This window comes from Corvus kubaryi, unplaced genomic scaffold, assembly GCF_017639235.1.
Source record: "Corvus kubaryi isolate FWS band 111438036 unplaced genomic scaffold, C.kubaryi_AGA036_p1.0 133, whole genome shotgun sequence".
Lineage (NCBI taxonomy): Eukaryota > Metazoa > Chordata > Aves > Passeriformes > Corvidae > Corvus > Corvus kubaryi.
The window spans coordinates 37,252,689-37,273,255 of NW_024580667.1; the positions used below are offsets into that span (position 1 = coordinate 37,252,689).

Sequence of the window (20,567 nt, forward strand, 5' to 3'; positions counted from 1 at the left end):
TCTGATTTCAAGATGCATTTGGACAATACTCTAAGGCACATGGTGTGATTCCTGGGGTGTCCTGCCCAGGGCCAGGAGCTGGACTCAATGATCCTGATGGATCCCTTCCAAAGCAGCATATTCTGTGATTCTATGAAATAATGATGGGACAAACTAAGGCAGAAAGGACCTGTATACAGGAATGGCATGGCACTCTGCCCTGAGATTTTCTGAAGACAAAGCACATGACAGCCTCAAACATACTATCTCGCATGAAAAGAGTTTTCAAGTGGAAAGAAGTTTAAGTTTTATAGTGATTTAATAAAGAAATATCTTGGAAATTTGGTTCTTGACTAAATAAAAAATGGCACACCAGTCTCTGGGACAAGAGCCACCATGCGCATCTCAAAATATTTAAGCTTTAGAAGACTGAAGTCCTTAGAGGAGTGTTACACCCTAATTGAAACAGGAAGATTGGTTATTCAAGCTGTAAGTAAGCATAGCCCATCCATAACCAATGGCACAGGGTCTGGATGAAACCCCTAGTTTCCATGAAAAGTGTAATTGGATAGTGTCACTATTGGAGACATTTAGGCACCATGTGATATATGAATCATAGGTTCTACCATACAAAAGTGATACAAAACACTGAAGACTTGAATTTCCCCTTTCCAACAGTAACCTTTGCTGGATTAGAGAAAGCATTTGCATTTTTTTCTCTTAATTCGTCTTCCTTTTCTATAGTTTTCCTGCCTAACTGCTTTACCAGGTTGGTTGTCACCAAGGATTTAAAAAACATACTCAGAGGCTTACAGGCAGAATCTGTCGACAACTGTCATTGTATGAGCAACCTATATGCAGAGAATAAGAGATCTATGAAGGTGTTTAGTGCCTTGGAAATGCAGAGTAAGCAAGGCCAGAAATAACGAGGTACTCTCTGAAGCTAAAGATAGGAGAGCATCATGGCTACGTTCCGAACAAGGAAGACGCTAAACAGGGGAGAATACAACAGATGCAAGGCTATTTTGCTTTGTTTTATTTTAAACAGAGACTTTGTCTTTGCAGAGTTTCTTAAAATTTGGTGAGAGAGCATAGTAAGATTTGATACGAAAAGACATTCCCTGCCTAATTCACATTCTCTGCCTTCTGATTTACCACCCAAATGGCCTGGTTTATCTGCATTTTTCTTGCATGTTAAATAATGAATATAGTAAGTGTTTAGCAATACAAAATAGCATTAAAACCCTGGAGATTGGTGAATAATGCATTAGGAAATGTAATTTCATTAGTACTATGTTTCCTTTTTATTACATAACATGCTCAATAACTGGATGAAGAATAGAAGAGTGTGTGACTTACTTTCTTACTAACACAGTGAGCAGAATTAGGGGAAAAGCTACAGAAAAATAACTTACTCTTTCTGCAATTAAAATGACTGTTCTTCTTGCATCACAAGAATCTCTTACAGTGAGAGTGCTTAGCCAACTCAAAGCTAACTCCCCAGCTAGCAACTCAAAGTGTCAAATTAAGCAAAAGAGAATCTTTGTAGATCATCTGTAAGAAATCATTGAGAAAACTACACTGGGACAATTTAAAACGGATTCTCTATTTACAGGAACAGCACTAAGTTCAAAAAACATTACACTTACGCAAAAAGCTATAAAAATGAATTCAGAAAGATGAAGCAATAATGGATTGCATGGATGATCTGAGGAAGAAATTTTTTTGTCAGAAGTTCCACAATTGGACAGGTGCATTAGGCAATATTTTCTTTGGAAGCATAAGGTATAAACCACCTAGAATGAAGGAGAAGAGCAATTTAAAAGCTTCATTTGTCCATATAGGCAAGAAGTCAGTTCTGAGTCACACTCCAAATACATAATCTTGGAAAAATTTCACATGCCAAAATGCATAATATCTGTCATCAAGCACTCACAGAAAAGAATTTTATCATAATTCCATGTATTTTTAACTTCATCTGTCTCAAACTTTGGTTTAGCATCTATCATTGTAGCATCTGAGATATTTGGGTCCAATGCACCCAGCACCCAACCATCTTATCCTGCTGACAGAATGCCTTCCAACTGAAAAAAAGAGTTCATATTTATGATACATCTTAGAAGGATGAAAAAGAAAATCTGGGTCTAAAAGATTTATTGCACTGGATTTCTTTTAGTATTTTATACAGACGGGAGACTTTTAAAGAATTCTCCTTTGCAGAATTTTCACTCAAATTGATTTTACAAAGAGCCACAAATTTAATTTTAAAGGTCCTCTAGCTTCTTCCATTGCATATAATCTGTTTTGGTGAGTTTTTTGTTTTGTTTTTTTTTGGGGGGGGGGTGTTTGTTTGGGTTTTTTTTTTCCTGCTTTTGGGTTTCTTTCCATTCTACAAGGAAAGCTTGGCTTGAGAAGACATTAGGTAAAAAAATGTGTAGGTACAAAAATGAAATGTGTAGGTATTAGCAGAAAAACCATCTTTTCCAACCATAGTCAGGTGACATCTGAGTTCTCTTAAAAGTTAACATAGAGTTATGGTGGCCGATATACTGCAAATCCTTTCATATTAGGAACTGAATCTGTGTGTAAAGGAACTACAAAACTAAGATTCAGCTTTGGGTTTCAGACATTCAGCTTAAAATGTCTTACCACCTATGTGTCTGCAAGTGAAATCTGTCCAAGCTCCCATAACAGCCAGAGAAGGATCTAGTCAACAGAGCTGCTGGAGGCTGCAGACATACTGAGATCAAACTAAAACAGACACTGACACCTGCCCAGCTGAATGGCTGCCGCAGTCCTTTGACCGCAGAGTAGAATGGGACAGTTTGCTTGCATGCTCTGTGCCTCCAGGACAGACACTTCATGTCAGGGAGAACTAAATTCCTTTGTCTTTCACTTATGGTGATGTGGCAATCTGGCTGCATTTGATGTGCTCTTTGACATCTCAACAATCCCTGGCAACGCAACACCTTCTCCTGAGTTTTTTACTTAGTGAGAAGGTGGAATGTTCAACAAGAAAGTCTAAATGTTGTATTTTCCACTTACGCCCATTAGAATGTTCATTGTAAGTCCGTACTGGACATTTACATGACTTACATCTGTACCTGTGTATTTGTATCAGGACCAGACTGTCTCCCTGTACTAACATTCTAATATAAACTATTCTGTCTTCATCAAACATCAGTTTTTTTCACAAGTCAAGGATACAAAGGATGAAAACTACTATGCAAATAATGTTTACTGAGAGGGAAACCAGGGCCAGATACTCTACCAATAACTGTCACTGCATACAATATACAGATGTTTCCATCTGCTTTGTTACTTCTAGCTAAATTTGTATTATTTAGGATATTACAAGTCCAGCATGGATATGATTTCTAATAACAAGACACAGGTGTTCCCTTTAATTCCCTCTTTCACTATTTGCTTGACAACACACTTTACTTCAGCTGTTGGCTGTAATTGCTGTGGGCAGCCTAATGCTACAAAGCAAACATAATGCATAAATTGTATTTTGAATCTGCTAAAGCAAACAGCCTTTTAAAGTGTGCCATTTAAATAAAATAAATTTAAAATAAAATAAATTTAAATAAAAATATAATTTAAAAAAGTATTTCACATTTTCTCTCTTTTTTTTATTATGTAACTTGAAACCGGAACACAAAATTCGTATTTTATCTGGCTGACAGTAGTTTGACTGCTATATAATGAAACACTGCACTTTTCTAATATTATTATTATTTTGAAGCCAAGCTGAAGAAGCAGTTCAAGACCCTTCCTGACTACCCCTATCTCTGGAGATTTGTCAGTTATTTAAATACAGAGATAAAATAGAGACATTAACTAAAGCCAAGAGGGCAAATGGTCTCTGAGATCTGAACTACATCTCAAAAAAAAAAGGAAATAAACCATATAGGAAGTAGAAATACTGATTTTTTTTTTCTTTCTGAAGAGATTAACAGAAGCCTTTCTGTTCACAGCAAAGTAATTCATAGCCTGTTCCCATTACTCTCTTCCATGCAGCTCATTTACTCCACAGTCGTTCCTCCCACAATCTTACTGAACAAATTGCTTGCAACAAATTGGCTGACAAACTACAATTGCCCCATTTACAAATAACAGTGTTATATTCCATAATTTGGGGAAGACTTTGCCTAAAGTGAGCCAAAAATTCAATATAAGGGATATAATTAGGGGGAAAATAAATGGTTTCTTCTAATTCTTTGACCTGAGAATTTTAGATACGGCTAGAAATGATAGTAGTCTTCTTTTAAAGAGTCAATAAAAATGAGAAAGAAGAGAAAAACTAACCAGAGAAGTTGCTGAAAAACTGTCTGGGAAGTTGACAGTAAAACCATCATTCCTGAGAGTATAATAAAGGTTCAGTTGTGGAGGTACAGAGCAGAGCCAAATCTCACACTGTTTAAAGAAAAAATAAACTTCAGTACATGTCCTTCTCAGAATTGCTTGCCTCCTTTCCTCTACATTTTTGAACCATTACCACACTCAAACCAGATCTCAAACACAGCTGTACAGAGACAGCTCTGCTTCTATAAGGCAGTCCACCCTTGGAGAGCCAAAGCCACAGTTTCTTCCTGGTGTAAACCAAAGGTCACCTCTAGCAAATACAAGCATTTCCTGAGGCTTGGCTTTGGTTAATCATGATGGATAAAATTTAAATATGCCCTTTTGTCAGACAAAAAGGATCAGAAGATATCATAATCATAGGACAAGGCTCATTTTCAGCTGTAAAAACGGAAGAAATGTGAGCTGCATGGTTAAATGTGCAAGGAGTGCTATTTCCTCCTGCGATAGCTCCACGTATTTGAAAAAGAATACTTTTCTTTTTCACATTTCCAAGATTTTGTCAGGGGTTTTAGCAGCTGAGAGGAAGCTGAAGGGGGTTTACCCCTCATGCGCCGACAAAGGAAGCCAGAGGTCAATGCTACAAGCCTTCGGGAAGACAGCAATCCCCGCTGAGACACACAAAAGGAAGGGGCAGAGCCCCTCACCCAAGGGAGTTTTCCTTCTGTTGCTGGAATGAAGGCACAAAGGCAAAGAAGAAAGAGAGGGGATTCTCTGTCTGTGTTCCACACAGGTTTATTCCAGCGAAGGACAGGGACAAAGAGCCAAATTTTTGACAGGGACCAGGGAGCTTATACTGAGTACAGAGTAGGCGGGGAAAGGAATCTCAGCCAATGGCATAGGGACAGGTAGGTGGGGTTGACAGCAAGGAAACCAATGGGAACAACACATAGGAAGGACTCAGGGACGGATCCAATGGGGCGTCGAGGAACAAAGAACTTTCTAGAACTGATACATATTAAAGAGGGGAAATGAACATACATAACCTCATACATAAAACAGGGAGGGGAGAACATTAACCCATTGAGAGAAAACATGCAAAAGACACAAGGGAATAATGGGTTATCACCATGACTAAAAGTTTCGTATATAACTTGGGTTGCTGACCACCACAGCTGCTTGGATGAGTTTTCCTCAGGAGACAGAGTGGCTGGAGCCACTTGCACTGCCACAATTTTATTCAAGGGACTACTGCATTTAAGAAGGTAATAATAAATTCTCAGGTATCATAATATCTGACATGAGGTCTGAGATATCCCCTAAATACCTTATATTAAACCATTTCCTGGCAAAAACGGGAATACTGCTATTAACTAGCACTGACTCTATAGAAAGCGCCATTAAAGGGAGATCATCAAGTTAAAATTGAATCAGTTTCAAGAGATGAGTTAAAAGTAGTTCCAAGGACTGCATCTGCTCATTAATTACCCTGGCAATGGGCCTGATTTAGAGGAGAACTTTACAGAAATGTTTTTTTTCAAAGCATGCAAATAAATATAATTTTTCTCAGCTTTTTTATGCTTTCATTTGGAGCCAGGTTTTAAAATAAATCTGGATTGAGGACAGGTAGTAAAAAGAGAAAGACACAAAAATTTTCCCCTTGAGAATGATTTTTCTCTTTGTTTTGAACAAGATCCCTACAACTAAAGGTGACACTGTGTAACTGGGGAAACCCACTATATATGAAATGCTGTCACACGCGCTAAATAAACAGAACAACAGGTGAAATATTCCAATCTCTATTACCTTATACCTATCATATCTTAATGTATGCCTTTAAACAGTAAAAATACTTTGATCTGCAGGTGAGATTTCAAGTTGATAATGTCCTCTTATAAAAACCATGTTTAAATCTATTAATATATGAAGCAGTCATATCAGTAAGACAGTACTTCCACCTATTTAATTACACTGTTAAACCTTTGATAGTTATACAAACAGTCTTAACACATGTGTATGTTTGTAAATAATGCACACACATGCACATGGAAAAACATCTGCAGTAAAGTCCATGAGGATTGGTTATTTGGTTGCCAACAGCTACCATTCCTGAATCCCTTATCAAATGCTTCAGGGGTGTCCTGGCTTTGGTAGGTGACCAGAACAACATGAGCCTGCACAGTAGTGCACTTGCACTTATACACTTCACCTCATCCCCTCCCCAGGAAACTGTGCTTGGAGCCACCCTCATTATTCCTCAGAAAAACCTCCCGTGAGACCGTGTTTCCCCAAACTTGTGTTTTCAGCTAGAGCTCCTTACTTTATTTTTGTCAGTCGTACCCTACTGTGGGTTCTCTTTATTTATGTTATTCCATGAAGTGTGAAGAATTCATTGTTTTCCAGGAGATCATGTTCCTACCCAGCTGTGTTTTTATTTTCATTAAAACTGAGGGAGAGTCTCCAGCTGCAGGGGAAGATGAAAAATAAATCAAGTAATAATATTCCAACAGAAATGTATCTTGGAGGTCCCATTCCACCTATGCGGTGGCCACAGCAGTGTAACTTCAGATCCTGTGGCAGTTTTTACTAGCTACGTCCCAATATCCTCTGCTGGAAATAATTTTCAGGCTTATTTCGTGGGTCCAGTGCTGCTTTTGCTTGATCCCAGTTCTTTTGCATGTAATGTTTCACAGACTTGAAATTAGTACTGTTCTGCAGAAGCTTCTCAAGAGAAGATTTAAAACACTTCTAAGCACTTGCCACATCATGTTTCCTGGCTTTATGTGATTCGGTGTAAACCAGAGCTAAACACAGCAGGCTGGGTTTCCCCAGCTAGTGTCAGTCATGTCAGGTCCTTTAAAATCAGTGGATCCAGGCTCATTTGTTTCTGCACCCAGCCTTTACCGATAGAGAAAAATGGTGGGTTTATGAATATGCAAAATATGTAAATGAATAAGCTTGTTTTCCTAATTTTGATGCCACATGAGCACTGACTACAAAGACAGCTGGGGTTAGTGTTCCAGATGTCATAGCACACAATCCAATCAACAAGTAAAATAGATAAAGTTTGCAAAAAATTATTTCAAAGTTGGTGAGATCCCCCTCCAGATTGTGGAAGCCTGGCATTGAGTGAGTAGAAAAATGAGTGACAATACACATATGTTGAAAGAAACCATCACTGGAATTGTTTATTGTCCATTGTGGACATAAACCTTGCAGACTCAAAAATTATTTTCCCTTTACTCTTCACTGGCACATGCCCTCACCATGTCACCCAATTCAGAGAACTGAAAGGCTGGGACTGGAAGAATTAATTACTGCCCACCACAGGAGAAGATCGAGCTCTAGACCATCTAAGGAACCTAAAAGTATGTAAGTCAATGGGTCCTGATGAGATGCATCCAAGGATCCTGAGGGAACTTGTAATGAAGTTGCTAAGCCACTAGCCATCATATTTGAGAAGTCAGGGCATGCTGGTGAAGTTCCCCTGGCTGGAAAGGGGGAAATATAGCCCTACTTTTTTAAAGGAAAAAGTACAGGCCAATCAGTTTCAACTCTGTGCCTGGCAAGTTCAAGGAGCAGAACCGTCTGGAAACTATGGTAAGGCACAAGGAAAACAGAGAGGCGACAGGTTGGTGACAGCCAGCATGGCTTCACTAAGGGCAAATGGTGTTCAACAAATTTCAATGACAGTGTTACAGCACCGGTGGATAATGGAAGAGTGACTGATGCTGTCTACCTGGACTCATGTAAAGCATTCGACATTGCTCTGCACAACATCCTTTTCTCTAAAGTAGAGAGACAAGGATTTGATGGATGGACCTCTCGGTGGATAAGGAAGTGTCTGGATGGTCACAGTCGGAATTGTGGTCAATGACTGGATGCCTAGGTGGAGACCAGTGAGGAGTGGTGTGCCTCAGGGGTCAGTACTGGGAACAGCGCTGTTGAACATGATCAGTGATACGGACAGTGGGACTGAGGACATCCTCAGCAAGGTTTGCAGATGACACCAAGCTGTGTGGTGTGGTTCATACTCCAGGGGGAAGGAATGCCATTCAGAAAGTTCTTGGCAGCCTTGACACTTGGACTCAGCATTGATAGAGGGACACATGGACAGGTGAATTTCAAGAGTGAAGGTGAACTTCACTCATGAAGTTCAACAAGGCCAAATGTAAGGAGCTGGGTTGGGGCAATCCCAAATGTGGATACAGGCTGGGTGATGAGTAGATTGAGAGCAGCTCATCAGAGAAGGACCTGGGGATGTTGGTGGATAAAAAACTGAGTATGACTCAGCAATGTGTGTTCACAGCCCAGAAAGAAAATCAGCCCCATGGCTGCATCAAAAGAATAGTGACCAGCAGGTCGAGGGAGGATATAATCTCACTCTGCTTTTGTGAGACTCCGTCTGGAGTACTGCATCCAGCTCTGGGGTTGTCAGCCTAAGAAAGACTTGTTGCAGTGAGTCCAGAGTAGGTCCATGAAGATGATCAGAGGTCTGGAGCACCTCTCCTACAAAGACAGGCTGACAGAGTTGGGGTTGTTCAGCCTGGAGAAGAGAAAGCTCCAGGAAGACCTTAAAGCAGCCTTCTAGTATCTAAAGGGGGGGCTACAGGAAAGATGGGGAGAGGCTCTTTATGAGGGGGTATAGTGATAGGACAAGGAGTAATGATTTTAAATTAAAAGAGGGCAGACTTAGGTTGGATTTTAGGAAGAACTTCTTTACTGTGAGGGTGGTGAGGTACTGGAATAGGTTGCCCAGAGAAGTTGTGGATGAAAGTGTTCAAGGCCAAGTTGGATGGGGTTTTGAGCAACCTAGTCTAGTGGAAGGTGTCATCTAGCTCAACTTCCCTGCAACGAGTAGAGGCATCTTCAAGCAAACCAGGCTGCTCAGAGCCTCATCCAGCCTGAACTTAAAATGTTTCCAGGGATGAGGCATCTACCACCTCTCTGGGCAACCTGTTCCAGCATTTCACCACCCACATAATAAAAAATTCCTTCAGTCTGTCTACTCTGAACCTACCCTCCTTTAGTTTTAAACCATCATGCCTCGTCCTATCTCTACAGCCCCTACTAAAAAGTTTCACCCAATCTTTTTTAGAGGCTCCCTTTAAATACCAAAAAGCCTCAATAAAGTCTCCTCAGAGCCTTGTCATTTCCAGGCTGAAAGAACACAACTCTCTCTCAGTCTTTCATCTTAGGAGAGGTGCTCCATCTCTCTGATTATTTGCGTAAGTTCCTTTCATAATTTCCTTGTGTATCTTTTCTTACTAGAAGGTTTGTTTTAACAGAATTGTAATGACCATGATGTATTTCCCATTCTGCAAATAAAGTATCACATTCTGCCATTCCTGTTGAGGAAATCTGTTTTGCAAGTAGCATTAATAATATAACAAATAGTCATATAATTTTACTATAATAATTTACTGTTCTTCATGAAAAAAAAAGAAAGACAAGCAGACTCAATTTGCTCCTGATTTTCATCCTTTCTGATGAGTTGCATTTTGAACTGCATGAAAGTAGTGGACAAAGACATTATTTATCAATCAGGCAGTCCCACTGACCTTAAAGTGGAAGAAAGCAAGCATGTTATAACTCCAAGTGCAACCCACTCGCTTAATAGAGAAAGAGGCTATACACAGAGCAGCTTCCCCAGGACACATGATTTCCTCCCGCTACTTTAATAGAGGTAAAGTGGGACAAACAATGTTAACTGCCACCTCCAGCAGAAATAGATGTTTTGTAGGAGGAAGGAATAACAGGATAGCAATACTACATTAGCTGCCCTTTCTCCTTGTGCAGAAAGGCAAAAAATGATAAAGTGAGACCAAAAGTGTTTCACACTGATACTGTAAAAATAGTTTTATCTTGAAGTTAAGTAATATTATCTTCAGTATTCTTCTGACTGAAATGAAACAGCTTCAATTCTGTTAACCTTAAAAAAAGCACCAGACAGGAACCTGTAAGTAGCACAGTGGTTTTCAACACAGGATAACTACGAAGAATAGTCCCTCTCTAAACACTTGTACAAAATGATCAGTGAGGTCAGTAGGATTAGTTTCTGGAAAGTGGATCTATTTATTGCCAATTGACCAGATGAAATCCAGAGGAGTGAAGTCCACAGTTTATCTATGGATAATAGCAATTCCTTCTGATTTCTTTACCAACCTTGACAACCTATAGAGCATGAGGAGAGTGCATCTGGAGCACAGAATAGTGATACTGATGTGAACTCTGAACTGGTTTCTGGTGTTTGAAACTAAGAGCAGAATCCAGCACTTGAGAGTGAGGTTAATGCTTGAGAAGCCCACAAGAAAGGAATTAAAAGAGTCAAATTTCTCTAAGTGAAAATATGTGTAGACAACAGAAAAATAGTAATATCCATAGTTTGGAAAGTGATTAGGGAAACATTGACTTCAAGAGGATGTCGATAGTATAGAAACTGGAAGAACAGAAATCAGAGAATTTGTTACTGACTTTAGGATGCCCCACTTGTCATAAAGGCCACTCTGATATTTAATTGGATAAATGTATTAATGTCCAATTACCAGATGGAAAGAAACAAACAGGAGAGAGGGCATAAAGTCTTAATTAAAGAGGGGTGGTATCATAGCAGAAAGGAAACAGAAGAAAGGGCAAGAAAGCACTCCAGGAACATAAATTAATTCTGTGTCAAGGGACATTATATTGGAAAAATAATGCTTTTAATACAGCTTATTCACATTGTGAAAGATACTTTCCAAACTACTCTCCAGTTGCAAACAGAGTGTTTGCAGTCAAGGGCAAGAGACAATACAGTGGCAGAGAAAATAACAGAGGCTGGGGGTACAGCTAATGAAATGGGTAAGGAAAAGGATATTCTCAGAGGATTCAATGTCTAAGAAAATTCGCATGAGAGGATACAAACATGCAAAAGAGGAAGGAGGTGGTGGTTACAAGAAAAATAATTATGTTAGAAGTGAGAAATGCCCTGGTTGATAACTAAAGGCTATCTCACCGTTGCAGTGTTATAATTTAGATAACTATTTATATATATGTATAATTTTATGGTATTTACCGCAGTATAATATATTTACAGTGGGCATAGCTTGGGTTTAGATCCTAATTTGTTGCGTGCATACCATTTGATTGCTAGGAACTTAAGCATCTGTTTTGAAATGTCTGGAGACAACAAGGCAAACGTGCCACCCAGTCAAGTTCTGATACATAGAGTGGATGCAAAGTCTCAGCTGTCATCTGATCTCAGCTCTCATCAGTCTTTTCCAAACAGAGCAGAGGACATGGCTCCAGGAGCATTTCCGTTCATGGGAGACAACTGCTAACTGCCTCTTTAATCTGGGACTCCTGTGTAAAGAAAAAGGTCTCTCAGGCACAGAGCAGAAGAGTGGAAGAGTGTCATCAGGCTCCTGTCCTGGATGGGAGCTACTTCTACAGCACCCAGGCTGATACCTCAGCCTCATCGTGCAAAGGTTTTGTTCCCACACTGCTCCTGAGAACTAACCAGCCACAAACCCAAATGCTTTAACAGAGCCATCTGGAAACAGAAAACTATGCAGGTCTGAGCTGAAAAGTGACAGTTACTAATGCGTGCCACAACCCAGAGAATCTGCTGCCATCTGCCTTCCTGCTGACTTTGGATGCATTTCCACCTGGTAGGGCCATAGCCCACAGCTGAACCTTTGCTGAAAAGCAGGATGTAAACAGAGCCACATATTAGGATAATGAAACAAAATTAGTGCTCCTGTCCAGAGACAGCTTGAGAGTGAAGGGTCCCAAGGTTATATAGGAAAGTTCAGCCTGAACCTCATTAAAGACCACTGCAACCACATCCTGCAGTATTAAAGGTTACCTAATACTGTTTCCATGTCCTACGGTGGACAAGATGACAACACATGCAGTTCTGCTTTTTAAGGTGCTGGTGTTGAAAATAAGCCCCCACAAGCTCTGAGAATAGTACAGGCCAAAATTTTAAGCTTTATTAATATGTTTGGAGGGATTTACTTCAAATCAGCCACTGTCTGTCTCTTCCCTGCATTAACATTTATTTCATTAGCACTCTTTTTCAAACTTACAAATGCAGAAGAAAATAAACAAATATGTAACAATCATAAATGTTTCTGAAATTACATTATCTGAGTACTTTAAGATAGTTACCTATTTGCCTTTCTTCCTACCTTGTTTCTGTGTAGATTACTTAAGGAACACCCTATAGAGAACAATTGGTCTTTTACTTTGATAATATTTAATGACATTTCAAATACTTCTTTTAAATGCATTGAAGAGTAACTGTTTTGAAGCCAACTGCATATTTTTCAATAATTTCAACCTTTTATTCTCTTTTATAATGAGCAGAGAACATAAAATTATGTTTGGTGTTGCACCTAGAGCATTCACAAAAGCTTTAGAGAAGTCTGCACACAAGTGATTATTGAGTATTTCCAAATATATGATAATTCAGTGTCTCCAGTCTCCCACAGAGCCCTGTCTCTGTCTTGCTCTCAACTTAAAAAAAAATCCCTGCTGTTTCTCAGCAAACAATACAAACATTGCAAATTTTTTATTATGCACCTTTTGTGCTAAAAAGGATAAGCAGAGAGACAAAGTTTTACATGCTTCCTACTCAGAGGCAAATGCAACAAGATGTTCAACTTGATACAGCATCACACATTCCAGTATGGATTACATTTACTTTTAATAAACTAGATGATCTTTAATGTCCCTTCCAACTGAAACCATTCTGTGGTTCTATGTATTTGCAAATGCCATTTACATAAGTCATTTTAGTACTCTATGCAAGCTCTTTAATAACAAATGCCTTCTTGTTGGGGTTTTAGTTTAGTCTTAGTTTTTTTCCTGTTAAAGGAATTTTCTCCCATATGCATGTTGCTAGGGGACAAATAGCTGTACTTAAGAAAGACAAAAAGGGGAGTGGGGCGGGCCTGGCTACTCCTTTGTCTACACCTGGGTGTGGGGTCAGTTGCTCTGAGCGTCCGGAGAGAGAAGCTGCAGAGAAAGGAGCTGCTGCTTCTTTCTTTTTGGCCGTTCTTTCTTTCTGCTGGAAGCAACGCCGGGACCCCAAAAGCCGCTTTCCCTGCCCTGCTGGAGACCGAGCTGTGGCTGCCCTGCCCCGCTGCTGCTTCGAGCTTTCGCTACGCTGTAGCCCTGCTCGCCCTGCCTGCCTGGGCGTCCGTGGGGTTCTCCCATCTGGATACATCTCGCCTGCCACCCGGGATTTGCGTCCGTCCCTGCCGTTCCAGCCGCCGTTCTAGCCTGCTGTTTCAGCCTGCTGTTCCTGAGAGCCCGGGATCAGCTGCCCAGGGGTTTGTGAAGCCTTTGTTCCATCCCTTCCCGGGATCCCAGGGCACCAGAGCCGCGGGTTTCCCGAGCTCGCTCCGGAGCGCCCCCTGCAGCCGCGGGGGAACCATCGCACCTGCCCTGCTCACCGGGAGCCGCCAGCGCCCCTGCCGGCTGCGAGCGGAACTGCACCCGAGGGGAAATAGCCTGACAGCCGAGAAGGCTGGGACTGGGTTTGTGATTGCTGTTACTGCCATAGTTGTTGTTGTTTTGTTTGACTGGTTATATACATATATATATATAGTAAAGAACTGTTATTCCTATTTCCCACATCTTCGCCTAAAGGCTCTTGATTTCAAAATAGAATAACTTGGAGGGAAAAGGGGTTATATCTGCCACTTCAAGGGGGCCTCTGCCTTCCTTAGCAGACACCTGTCTTTCAAAACCGAGACACTTCTTCAAATCTCCTGTATCATTACTGGTGCAAAAATAAGTGACCTGGTTTTCTGAAGTATCAAGGATGGCGTCATTTATTTAAATGCTCATAAGGACTTTTAGGCATACATTTAGGTTGATGTTTGTTTAAACCTTAGTGTCATAAATTCAAATTATTTTTGTAATCTGACATTCATAAATAAAAAATTGTTCCTCTGATTCAAATATCTGTGTTTGACTAGTCGCCGATGCTAAATGCATATTCAAAATACCTTTTAAGCTAATCTGCCTTCCATGGAGACATCTTTCTAGATCAGTTGATTCCATAATCATTCTACCCTTTTAACCCCAGCACACAGCTTGTGCACCTAACATGGCAAGAACTGACCCACTGAACAAGAAATATGTATACTTCAGATAGAACAGGGGTTTCTCAAGTATCAACATGATTTTTCCAACAAAAAAAAAATTTTAACCAGCCCCCTTGAAGGGGGGAGGAATTTGAATAAAGACATTTCCTACTTGGCTAAACTGTTGGAAATGTTTAACTGTACTGAAAGAGGAGTTTTTGTTCTTTCTTTTCATTCGAGCAAAGGTTATATCAAAATCAAAAAGTTTTTATTGTTCTAATGCTTTCTTTAAGAATACAGTACACTTTCCAAAATTGTGTATGCTTTGAAACTCCCAGCAGGCTGCATACATCCAGGTTATACTCTGCGGTACAGCTCCACAGCTCCTGTTCAGTAAACAGAAAGGCCCTACATCTTATCACAGTCTTACCCTGGAGATGAGGTCTTGGAGATTATGTCCTCCATGATCTAAAGAACTATTTTACATTATGAAATTAAAAGCAATAGGAAGGGATTTTTTTATTTCATGGGCCATGGGCACAGCTGTTAAAACCCACTTAGCCTGGATGGAATACAATATCCCTGAATTAGAAACAACATGAGGCATAGGCTTTGGTTGAAGAGGTTTGTCCTGGTATAGGTACGCAGACAAAGCAAGATGGATATTTGTACCTTCATACAGAGTTTGTGAAACAAAAATCTGCATTTGTATAGTACCCAGAACATACAGTCTGTAGTCTAAGACTGAGGTCTTACATATGTTATAAAACTACAGATCATCAGTATTAATAGAGTTGAGAGAGTTGGGATTGTTCAGACAGGAGAAGGCTGTGGGAAGATCTTAGGGCAGCCCTCCAGTACTTAGAGGGGGCTTACAAGTACTATTTAGAGGCACTTTACATCCAGGCAAGTAGTGATAAGACAAGGGGGAATGGCTTTAAACTGAATGGAAGTAGGGCTATATTAGATATAAGGAAGAAATTCTTTATTGTGAGGGTTATGAGGAACAGGTTGCCCAGAGAAGCTCTGGATGCCCCATGCCTGGAAGTGTTCAAGGCCAGGCTGGATGGGGCTTTGAGCACCTAGGTATTAGTAGAAGGTGTCCTTGACTACGGGAGGGGTGTTGGAAGTACATCACCTTTAAGGTCCCTCTCAACCCAAGACATTATATGCTTCTATGATTAATAATAATATCAGGCAGTCTATACAGCTTACATACCTTCTACTGTATTACATAGTAGTAATTTATTATTATTCTGTGAGGGTCTTTCAGTTATCTTGAGCATAGGATCAAAATGCTACAAAAATTACTTCACAACAGATGTCCCTCACTGAACCCATTCTGTGCTGTCTTATCTAGGTGCTCTAAGTGGGGCCATACTATTTAGCAAATTAGTTTGATCAGACTAAGTTTTCACTTATTAAAGTTCAGTACTTTCCCTTTATATTGGTAGAATTTTAAACCCAGAAGGGGCCATTGCAGCCATCTGATTTCAAGACTAGCAAAACACAGCCAAAAAATAACTAGGTTAAAAACACAGCAGAGCTTTTTGAAAAAGCTATTTCAAAAAATGTCCAATTTAATATTCAAAACTACAAGTGCTAGGGAGGCCATCATAGCCTTTGAATAGCTGTTTCTATGGATAATTACCCTCGCAATTAAAAATGTGTGTAGTGAATAGAGCCCGAATTTGCGTAGTTTCAGCTTCCAGCCAGAGGATCTTTATGTATCTTAGTCAATTAGGAGAAAGCCTCTTCCATCATCAAATGCTGTTCCACACTTGTGTGTGTAAAATCCATGATTAAACCACCTTTTATGCAGTTCTTTTTTCTGAAAGAAGTAGATTTCACTCCTTCAGTCTCTTCCTATGGGACCTATTTTAATTACTTCTTAATATTATTATGACATTCTTCTGAGTCTTCATCACTCAGTATCTTTCTTGGATTGTAGACACATGGATACTGGGAACACTTTTTCAAATCAAACTAGGATGTGCTCAAATCTTTTTCAGACTGGACTAAATACAACCCAGTAACACCAAGTCATATCTAAGCAACTTTATCCTTTCATTTTATGATCAATTAATGTTTATTTGTCAATACTCAATCCTTTTTCATCTAGAGTAACCTTTCTGAGTCAGGAAGTTGCTAACTGCTATTCTTCAGAAATAAAATACTAATTTATGCACTTCCCACATGGGAAGGGAGTGCCCTATGCTCCTTCTCAATTTTTCTCTGTATTTTACAGACAATCATTTAAAAAGCTGGGTTTCTTTCACTATACCCATGCTGTCATAAGGTTTCTCTGCACAGAGATCCAACTCTGTTCTTTTAAGGCCAGCAGACTGATTTTTGTAGATAGAACAATTCATAATTAATCAATAAGAATTCTATGTTTTTAGCTTGGCTTGATGTAGGAGAAACAAAACAAAGAAGTCAGAGAGGACATATCAGTCAAAACTAGCTTTATTCTAAGATCCTCCCCCTCTAATCACCAAGCTGCTGGTTCTCAAAACACCCCAACCTGGTGTTCATGTAACCTAACTGTTCTGGGAGAAGAATGCTCTGAGACTGTTAGGTGTAAATTGGCAAATAAGTTTGAAATAAGGAGGATAAGAACTTTGCAGAGTACCAGGTCAGCTTGCAAGCCCTAGTGAAACAAACATAGATTGGAAGTATAGGCATGGCTGTACTCTGGATAGTTTGGAATTTCCTAAAGTAAGGTTTGCATATTCTAGAGAAAAAAATCACCTGTCTCCAGATAGTAATTTAGTGCAATTAGAAGATCCAGATGCCCAGAGAATGAGCACTTCAGAGTCCTAATTTTTAGAAACTACTGAGTAGTTTCAGTATTCAGGGAAACCCACTTCAGTGGTGTCTCAAACCAAACCACCCTAGTCTCCACCTGTTTTAACATTCTTAGCCTTAATGGCATCTGTGTAATATCCAAAAGTCAATCTTAATTTTGTGTTTGCAATGTATCCTGGTTCCAGCCAGGACAGAGTTAATTTTTTGAAGTAGGCAGGAGGGGGCATGGCAAGGACACAGAGGTTATTCTATTCCACCTCACATCATTGATAGGGGTGGGGTGAAGGGAGCCTATTCCCAGGAGAAGGGGTCTCCTCCAGTCAGGGTAGTGTGGCTGCAGTCAGGTCAGGTCAGGCTCTGAGGTGAGCATTTTGCATGGGAACCACTATCTCTTTTGTACGCTTTTGTTACTAGTATTGTTGCTGTTACTACTCATTTTCTTACCTCATTGTTGTTTCCAGTAGATTATTCTTATCTCAACCCGTAATTTTTACCTTTTGTGCCTCCAATTCTCTTCTCCAGGCACCCACAGTGGGAAGTGGGGACAAGGAGAGGGAGAAAGCAGCCACCATGGTTTTAGTGGGAGCACTAAATTGGAGAACACCATTCCTAAACCATGACACAATGAAAGAGCAAAACCTTGCATTAGAGAGATGCAGGCTTCTCTCAAACACTAGAAAATCTCATTTTTAACAAAACATCAGGTTACATAATTCAATCATGTATATTTTCAATCATTTTATACAAATATTCTAGTAGTCCCAATTCTTGAGCACACTAGCCTCAAAAAGAAATGTTTTAGTTTAAAATAGGAGGGACTTAGACTTTGCAATCATTTTTCTTTTTATTTATATAACAAAAAAATAAAACCATTTTTTCTCTAATCCTTACTAATCTGTCATAACAATGAGCATGACAGCACTCTCTGAGTACTTATTATTTAACATTACTTCTGATAACAATGCCATCTTGCACTGGCATGCTTGAAGCCATGAATCACTGGTTCTAGAAAAAATACTTATTCTTTCTATGTGAAACACTCCAAAAACACTTTGTGAAAGTAATAAATCTTATTCACTTTAAAAAGGAAAAATCTATTTCTGCAAATTCAATATTCATATTGCATTTTATTTGTGGAGACTCTGGCCCTGATTTAGAAGAATATTTTAGTGATGCTCTTAGTTTTGAATTAGTACCTCAGATTTAAAGATGAGTAGGTTTTTAGGTCTTTTGCCAGGTCAGAACTAATGTACAAAGTCAACGTACTGACACGTTACAAACAGTAACAGAACAGCAAGTACAAGAAAACATACAATGCTCATTGGATAGAGCAATAAAATATGCTTTGAATGTTATACTCAGAGAAAAAGTTTATTAAGAGATTATTCTGTTTCTTTTCAGCTATAAGATTGTCTCAGACGTCCACCTGAGATTCGTAATACTGTTTTGCATTGATTGTCATGCCTCTTTGTGTGTAATATATTGGTTCCTCATATGAATAACATCATCAGGATCTCTTGTATACAACTGCAATTTTCCAGGGAAATAAAAAAAACCCAATCCTACAGAAAGAAATTTACATAGCCACTGAATACAAATAGGATTAGTGTACGGTTAACAAGAACTGCATTCAAGAGGAGTCAACAACATTTGCAAGATGTTTAACAGACAGCATATGAAGTAATGCTGGGATGCAGCTGCATCTGGATCATTTTATAATTTCTTTGTTCTTTACAGGATGCTCTCATACTACTATTTTATGTGCAATTAATCAGCCTTAGAGGTCTTGTAAACTCATCATAACAGCATTTCCATCTATGCAGTGGATCAAGAAATGCACAGAGAATCTCATCTCTCTCTTTAAAAGACAAAATAATTGACATCTATAATCCTTTCTGTGTGAGGATAGTGTGAAAAATGCCATAAAGCCATACTCTAATTTGCTTTAAAATGTTGCCAGAATTATTCATAGGCATGATGTCTCTCCTGGAGGAACAGCTCAGTGGTCCAGACAGACACGGATTTATCATGATGGGAGCAGAGAATGTTTAACCTTCCCATTAGAATGTGGAATAGGTACCTTCACACAATATCACTCCCATATCTCCTTGGGTGCACAGTCCCACTCCCTGCAATTAGCACCACCTCCACTGCCTGAAATAAAGGCCTAGAAAACTTGGCAAACAGTGAGTGCTAATTCTCACAGTGAGTTCACCTTGTGAGCTTAGTAATGTGGGCTGACTTTATAAAAGAAAGGGGCATAAACTTGAACACCTCTACCTACTGAGATTTCAGTTATTTTCAAAAAATTACAGTCCTAAGGTTTTAAAGTCTGATTTCTCATAACCTTACAATGTGCTGTGAGCCAAGTGCTGACAGCATATTCTTTCCCCTTTGTAAATTTGTTGCTTACTGGAATGCCCAAAGATTTCATACTGTTTACACTGTGTTTGTGAGAAACCTGCAGCTGGAGAGACTGCACTCCAGAGATCCTCAGAGTGGCTGGATGAGAGCCATATTTCGGATGTGTCCTTCCACATGGGGTTCTCGTGTACTTGCCCACCCTGCTGTGCGTTTTCTCAGCCCAGCTGGCAGCCAGCTTATTGTGTATCACTGCACTGCTGGCAGTTACAGCACAAAGCTCAGCTGAAATTCAACATGATGATCATGATAACATTTTGCTGTGAAAGGATGTAGAGGTGCTGAAAACTGGCACATACCATTCCCCCTCCCCCCACCCTTTTTTTTTCCCCCCAGGATCTAAGCTTCTCATCCCTGTTAGAAAAAAGAAATTTAGTTTGTGCATAAATGTGTAAGACACCGTTCACTCCACATGGTGACGAGGGGCATGTTAATGTGAGTTAATTTGTGCCACTTTGAAGGCAGGATTCACTCCCCCATCCCTTTTTATTTAGCCATGTACCTTGGGCTGACTGGCTAAAAGTACCTGGGAAAAGTAAGACAATGAAAAAGCCCACAATTAAAATGTTCCAGCAATATTGAACAATTGGAGTGGGGGGGCACTTCATTAGCCTTTTTAATAATAAAACTATGTGAAGCCAATAATTTAAAACCAACCTTGACTTTCATATTTTCTAACAAATACCATGTCACTTGGAAAAGAGACTTTGTCAGCTGCCCAGAGATAAATGGAGGTAGTATTTAGAAAAGGTCAAATAAAATTGCCCTAAAAACTGTGTGATAAATCAGAATTCATTTCTAGTCTGAAAATACAGTATGCAAAAATGTCATCATGGTATTAGCATTCCAGCCAGCTATATGCATTCAGTGTCTGGTAAGAAAAATCGAAGACCAGTCTTTTTCACTCTTCTTAGCCCTACAAACTGCACAGAAATATAAGAGAAAGAATTCCATTTTATTCTTGCTTTTAGGTTTCCA

The 20,567-nt window shown here is 39.6% G+C and overlaps 1 protein-coding gene across 1 annotated transcript in view; it reads right to left on the bottom strand.

Moving 5' to 3' along the window:
* Nucleotides 1-20,567, bottom strand: part of GPC6 (glypican 6) — a 751,944-nt gene that overhangs the window by 300,923 nt on the left and 430,454 nt on the right. The window lies entirely within an intron of this gene.